This window comes from Aegilops tauschii, chromosome 6, assembly GCF_002575655.3.
Source record: "Aegilops tauschii subsp. strangulata cultivar AL8/78 chromosome 6, Aet v6.0, whole genome shotgun sequence".
NCBI lineage: Eukaryota > Viridiplantae > Streptophyta > Magnoliopsida > Poales > Poaceae > Aegilops > Aegilops tauschii.
The window spans coordinates 360628485-360635665 of NC_053040.3; the positions used below are offsets into that span (position 1 = coordinate 360628485).

Below are 7181 nucleotides of genomic sequence, written 5' to 3' on the forward strand. Positions count from 1 at the left end.
TAGTAGTTAATTTTGAGAGTGGCATTGCTTAATTTTACCAGCGGCATTAGATTAACAAAAAGCATAAACAGTTCCAGGGAGAGTGGGCGCAACAACAACATGTGCTTCCATCTACTTATAAAGGGGGTGATGCAGAGTTTTGTTGAAACAAAGAAACAAGCATCATGTCTGGGTTGGAACAATTTTTGCTCACTTAATGGTAAAAGACAGCAGTTCAATAGCTTCAATTCAACATTTATCAAAAATAGTACCAATACAAGTAGCACAACATCTCAAAGCACACTGCAGCATCATGTGGATGAAAGTCGGTACTGACCTTTCATGACAGGATTTGAAACAACTCGCGAGGAGGACTTGAAACAAATCCCAACACATATATGAAAATCCGATCTCCTTTTGTGCAGTTCCACCAAAATTAAGCAAAGTCACCGGTGTGACATTCAAGTTGAACTGCACAAAACACTCTTAAAATAAAAGTGTTTCGCGTAGCGAAGCAAAATGTTGCAATCCCTAACAAGTTGAATAGATATCCCTGTTTTAACAGAGGCAAAAAAAGGAATCAATTACTGGCCAATAAAGGAGGATGAAACATGCGGCCACAAAAATGGTAATCCCGCCAATCCCTAACAAGTGTTGCAGTTTTGGACTAAGATTCAGTAGTTAATTCTGAGAGTGGCATTGCTTAATTTTACCAACGGCATTAGATTAATAAAAAGCATAAACAGTTCCAGGGGAGAGTGGGCGCAACAAACACCATGTGCTTCCATCTACTTATAAAGGGGGTGATGTAGAGTTTGCTGTAACAAAGCAACAAGCATCATGTCTGGGTTGGTCCCATTTTTGTTCACTACTTAATGGGAAAAGACAACAATACAATAGCTTCAATTCAACATTTATTTAAAATAGTACCAATACAAGTAGCACAGCATCTCAAAGCACACTCACAATCATGTGGATGAAGGCCTGTACTGACCTTTCATGAGATGAACAAGATAAAATACGAATCTACAACAATGAATAGGAAATCCAATCTCATTTTGTGCAGTTGCACTGAAATCAAGCAAAGTTGCCGGTGTGACATTTAAGTTTGCTATAGCAACAAGTTGAATAGATATCCCTGTTTTAAGAAAGGAAAAAAAGGAAACAATTACTGGCCAATAAAGGAGGATGAAACAAACGGCGACAAAAAGAAGCATCTAACTTATCTTGACGGAAAACAAAGTAGGACAGCCGCATTCCTAAAACAGTTGCATTGATTCATATTAACAGAGATATTCTCTTAAAACAACATTCATTAAAAATGTAATTTATTTTGAACAGTGGCATTGCTTCAATTTTCCAGTGGCATTCTCAGATTAACAACAGCAAAATAGTTGTATGGGACATGGGACATGGGACATGCCAGCACCATGTGCGTCCACACGATAAATGGTTGACACAGAGTATGTTGCCAAGCAGCATATCTGCGTTGGTCCCATATTTGTTCTCTTTGAACCTTTTTCCTATGTGAGGGTAGCAAATCTAGTCCTGCACAAACTACCCGACCCCCAGTTTCTTTCCTTTTTCAACAAAGAGATCGGTTCCTTACAAACGTGTGTACTGGGTTACCCCCTTTTTCCCTTTTCGACCAACAAAGCGGCTGGATTGCCAGTCTATACTACTTTCCTGTAACGCCCCAAGACCGACGCTCCAGATGCCTTCCTTGTTTTGCGAGTCAACTGTGTTATTTATTTGTTTGCTGCATTCATCATGTCATCATTTGCATTGCATCGGTAGTCCACTGCCTTTGTTTTCATAAAACCCGTAGTCGTTCGCAGTTACCGCTTCTTCCTCGTCTTTGTCGACCTCTCTCAGACCCCCCTCTCGTGCGCGTCCGAACTTCCCCGAACCCGACCCGGGCAGTCGTCACCGATGGATCCGGATCATCCACAAACATCCCCTAAATATCTTCGGTTCTTTGTTAGCCTAATCTAGCCTATTTTTCCCGGGCCGTCCGATTACGATCGGAGGGTCAAGATAACCCCTAACCTAACCCACTCACTATATATATTTGTCTAACCCGAGACCAAACGATAAATCACGAGTGGACATGCAGCCATGCGAGGTCGTTATCACGACCGGCCGTTCTCACGTGATTCGTGCAGCTCTAATACATCAAGCCTATATAATGAATTCCATCCACGGTATACAATTAGTATAGATCGTGTATTACCTCCGACCTTGTCAGGAGATGGCCCACAAAGGCAGCCTCACTCATTGAAGCGTACACGCTTTGATTAGCATCTCAGTCCCGATGGCTAGCTGCACCACACTACTGTTGACCTTCTTAAACATTCGGTAGTACTGCATGTATGTGGTAGTAAGCGATGCTTGCTCACCTAGAACGCAGACAACCGGCTGGTCTTTGTGTGCATGCAACAGGATTATGGAAGTACCCGCAAAAAAAGCAGGATTATGGAAGTCATAACAGAGCGATAGATAATTATGGGAACTCGAATCACAGATACCATGTCACACACAGGATCATAGACCAACCAGCAGAGACGACATAAAGAACAGGCGCAACAGACCATGTAAGTGACAAATTGCAACACACCTGACCACCTCATTTACTAGGATTAATGCACCACACCGCCCCTCTTGTCTTAATGCTTCGCCCCACTACACATTTACTACATTAGCTGCATCTAGCAGATTCAATTGACCATGTGTGTTTAAGTAGCTAACGCAAACATGTGTGTTTAGGTTCAAAATACTACCCATAGAAAAAATAAATCTAATGCTGGTTTTTGTTATTGTGTTAGACCAACATGTGTTAATGTTTAAGTAGCACTCACGTGAGCATACAACTGGGTGCCCATAATCTTGACGTACATGATTACTTTATTTTGCTGATATGAAACCTAGTCTAGCTAAACATGCACTAACAATGGTGGAGCTAAGCAAACAAAAATCAAATATGACCATAATCACACAAGTCCATAGGCGCACTGAGTGAACCATTAAGATGTTACACCCCACCCCAGCTGCTCATTTAAACAGACTGCATACTTTATCTGAGACATTTATTAGATACCTCCCTCTTGCATTTATGTATCAGTAGTTCTGACATGCATTTCAGCAAGAGGACAAACTGATATTATGTATAGACTGTGTATTGCTTGCCTATTCCTATGCGTTGCCGAAGTATTCAATTAACAACTATATTAAGTGTGAATCGCATAGCAACAATCGTTGGTCAGGATAACATCCTCGCGTGGCACCATGTCCCAAAAATCCGCATCGGAGACCAAATCCCTAATTTCTAGGTATCCTCCTAGCTGCCGCCGCCACTCCTCTTGTCTCCTCCCACCTCGGGTTCTTCCCCGATCCAAATCCTCCCTCAAATTTCTAACCGGACCAACCACTCGTCGTCGCCCAAATTCCACCCGCAGGCAGCCAGCCACACCCTCCTCCCGATCCATCCACCATGGCCATCGCCCTGCTTCTTCGAGACCAGCAGCTGCTGATCTGCATCCATGCCGCCTTCCGCCTTCGACCGACCTTGCCGGAGACCCGAGCCGCTCCACCTCGTCTCCAGCTTCCCGATCATGCCGAGCCGGCGAGATGCCCAGGTCACGTCACCATTCCTCTGCGCCTTTTCCTTCCTTTTTCCCATCATGCTGCTCCTCCCTGACCATCCCCCTCGTCTTGTTCCTTTTTCTCAGTGAACCAGTGCCACCGCCGAAGCTCGAGTCCACTGCCGTCGTTGCCTCCAGCCCCGCCTCGGTTCCGGCTGGACCTGGACGGGAGCATGCTCTGCTGCCCGTTCTCGGCCTCCCCCACGTCCAGCTCGCCACCTGAAGCTCGCGCCAGCCGCCGACTTCCTCTGCAGCCGCCCGCTGTTCCCGCACCAATGCCGTCCCCACTTTCCCGCGCCCAAGTCCCCGCCGCCAAGTTCCTACTGTCGCCGCCGCTCCCTGCATCCGCGTCGCTGCCGTCGTCCTCGCACCGCAGCCAAGCTCTGCTTCCGCCACCGCGCCCAAGCTCCTCCGTCTGCGCTGCCGTTTGCCCGGATCCGGCGCCAGCCGACCGGATCCACCCGTCTTCGCGTTCCCGGGGCTGCCGGAGCCCCAAGTCCCCACGTCGCCGACCCGCATCAAGCCCCTACGCCTCTCCGCCGCCCCGCCAAGTCTCTGCTGCATCGCCCGCCCGCTCGCTTCGTCTGCTTCGAACGAGGAGACCAGCGCCGCGCCCTCGTTGACTTGTTCCAGCGCCAGCGTGGACGAGAACCACGTCGCCCGCGCCTGGGCCTTCTTCCATCAAGGCCCAGCACACACTCCTCAGCCGGCCTGCTACCTCTTCCACCGACTGGGCCTGGCCCATGGTGAGCGCCCAGTCCGCCCAGTTTCAGCCCGATGATGTTTTTTTCAGGATCTGCGAATTTCTTCATTTCCAGAGAGTGCAGTTTTACAGATTACCCCTCCATGTTCATGCATATAATAACTCACAAACCATGCATCGGATTAAAATGATTCAAACATGTAAAATGCTTAGAATTTCATCTAGTTTCATAATATGCAACTTTCATCGATGTTTAAAATGATTACACTTGATGTTTGCATTAATTTACTAAATGCCATGTTAAAATGATTTATTTCATAACTAATTAACCGTAGCTCCAAATTAAATAAACTTTATATGTAAATGGGGTAGAAAAATGCATAGTTTAACATGGTGGTATTAATTTGCATGTTTAACAACTCTGAAATATGGTTTAGGGCAGAACAGTACCAAATCTAAAATATGCACATGAGGATTTTCTGGAATTGTTGTTTGTTATTTCCGGCCTCATTTAAACTTGGCTAGATAGGTAGTTTTCATATGCTTCACCCCTTGTCATGATTAATAACATTTAATATTGTTGGGTACATAATCGAGAGAGAACTAAATAATTGATGCGGTGTTTCGTTTTGTAGTATTGTTTGTGCACTTTGCCATGCCATGCATATCTAAACCGGACATGCATCATACTTGATTGTGCATCATGCCATGTTTATTTGATGGTTGTTTACCATGTTGTTTGCTTCTTTCCGGTTTGCTTCTCTCGTTAGCTTCTGTTTTGTTCAGAGTTGTGAGGATTCGTTCGACTACGTCCGTTTGTCTTCTTCATGGACTCGTTCTTCTTCCTTGCGGGATCTCAGGCAAGATGACCATTACCCTCGACATCACTTCTATCTTTGCTATGCTAGTTGTTCGCTCTATCGCTATGTTGCGCTACCTACCACTGTTTATAATGCCTCCCATATTGCCATGTCAAGCCTCTAACCATCCTTTCCTAGCGAACCGTTGTTTGGCTAAGTTACCGCTTTTGCTCAGCCCCTCTTATAGCATTGCAGGTGAAATTGAAGATTGTTCCATGTTGGAACACGATGATTTTGGGATATCACAATATCTCTTATTTAATTAATGCATCTATATACTTGGTAAAGGGTGGAAGGCTCAGGCTTATGCCTGGTGTTTTGTTCCACTCTTGCCGCCCTAGTTTCTATCATACCGGTGTTATGTTCCTTATTTTGCATTCCTTATGCGGTTGGGGTTATGGGACCCCCTTGACCGTTCGCTTTGAATAAAACTCCTCCAGCAAGGCCCAACCTTGGTTTTACATTTGCCTAACAACCTAAGTCTTTTTCCCTTGGGTTTTCGGACCCCGAGGGTCATCTTTATTTTACCCCCCCCCCCCCCCCCCGGCTAGTGCTCCTCTGAGTGTTGGTCCAAACTAGAGCCCTTTGCAGCGCCACCTCGGGGAAACTTGAGGGCTGGTTTTAGTTGTACGGATTGCTCATCCGGTGTGCCCTAAGAACGAGATATGTGCAGCTCCTATCGGGATTTGTCGGTACATTCGGGTGGTCTTGCTGGTCTTGTTTTACCATTGTCGAAATGTCTTGTAACCGGGATTCCGAGTCTGATCGGGTTATTCCGGGAGAAGGAATATCCTTCGTTGATCGTGAGAGCTTGTGATGGGCTAAGTTGGGACACCCCTGCAGGGTATAAACTTTCAAAAGCCGTGCCCGCGGTTATGTGGCAGATGGGAATTTGTTAATATCCGGTTGTAGAGAACTTGACACTTGACTTAATTAAAATGCATCAACCGTGTGTGTAGCCGTGATGGTCTCTTTTCGGCGGAGTCCAGGAAGTGAACACGGTTTGGGTTATGTATGAACGTAAGTAATTTCAGGATCACTTCTTGATCACTTCTAGCTTCTCGACCGTTGTGTTGCTTCTCTTCTCGCTCTTATTTGCGTATGTTAGCCACCATATTTGCTTAGTACTTGCCGCAACTCCACCTCATTACCCCATCCTACCCATAAGCTTAAATAGTCTTGATCTCGCGGGTTATGAGATTGCTGAGTCCTCGTGACTCACCAGATATCATCACAACAGTTGCAGGTGCCGATAAAACCAGTGCAGGTGACGCAACCGAGCTCAAGTGGGAGTTCGACGAGGACCTTGGTCGTTACTATGTTTCGTTTCCTGATGATTAGTAGTGGTGCCCAGTTGGGACGATCGGGGGTCTAGCATTTGGGGTTATCTTCTTTTCATTTGTATTTGTCCGTTGTCGGACTATGTGTGTACTCTGAATGATGTATGTTTAATTAATGTACTATGTGAAGTGGCGATTGTAAGTCAACTCTTTATCCCATTCTTGTTCATTACATGGTATTGTGTGAAGATGACCCTTCTTGCGACAAAACCACCATGCGGTTTTGCCTCCAAGCCGTGCCTCGACACGTGGGAGATATAGCCGCATCGTGGGTGTTACATTTCCCTCCCTCCTTTCCTCATTGAACCATGTCCTAGATTCATGCTCCACCCCACCGCACCCTTCTTTCCTCTTTGAACCAAGACCTAGATTCGACTACAGAATCGAAAAAGATCCGCATGAAGCTAGAGCAATGACGGTTTCAAAGAAATTTATACCTTAGGGTCGCCTGATGTGGCTAGGCGTGCGGCGGGAGGCCGGATCTGCCCACACTATGTACGGTAGCGAGGAAGAAGGGGTCGGTGGCCCTCCCGCACGGGCGCTGGGTGAAAGAGAACAGCACAGCCGGTGGTGGATTGCCTCCCTCGCCGAAGGTGATAGAGTGAACGCTGCACCTCCTCCCCTTCCCGGTGCGACGGGATCCGGATGGCTCCTTCAC

At 46.5% G+C, this 7181-nt stretch overlaps 1 long non-coding RNA gene across 1 annotated transcript; it reads left to right on the plus strand.

The window, feature by feature from the left end:
- Positions 1–3193: 3193 nt before the first annotated feature.
- LOC141025650 (uncharacterized) lies at positions 3194–6682 on the plus strand. The gene is made up of 2 exons (XR_012187899.1): positions 3194–5183; positions 6424–6682. It is a non-coding gene; the product is annotated as an uncharacterized lncRNA (long non-coding RNA).
- Positions 6683–7181: the final 499 nt, after the last annotated feature.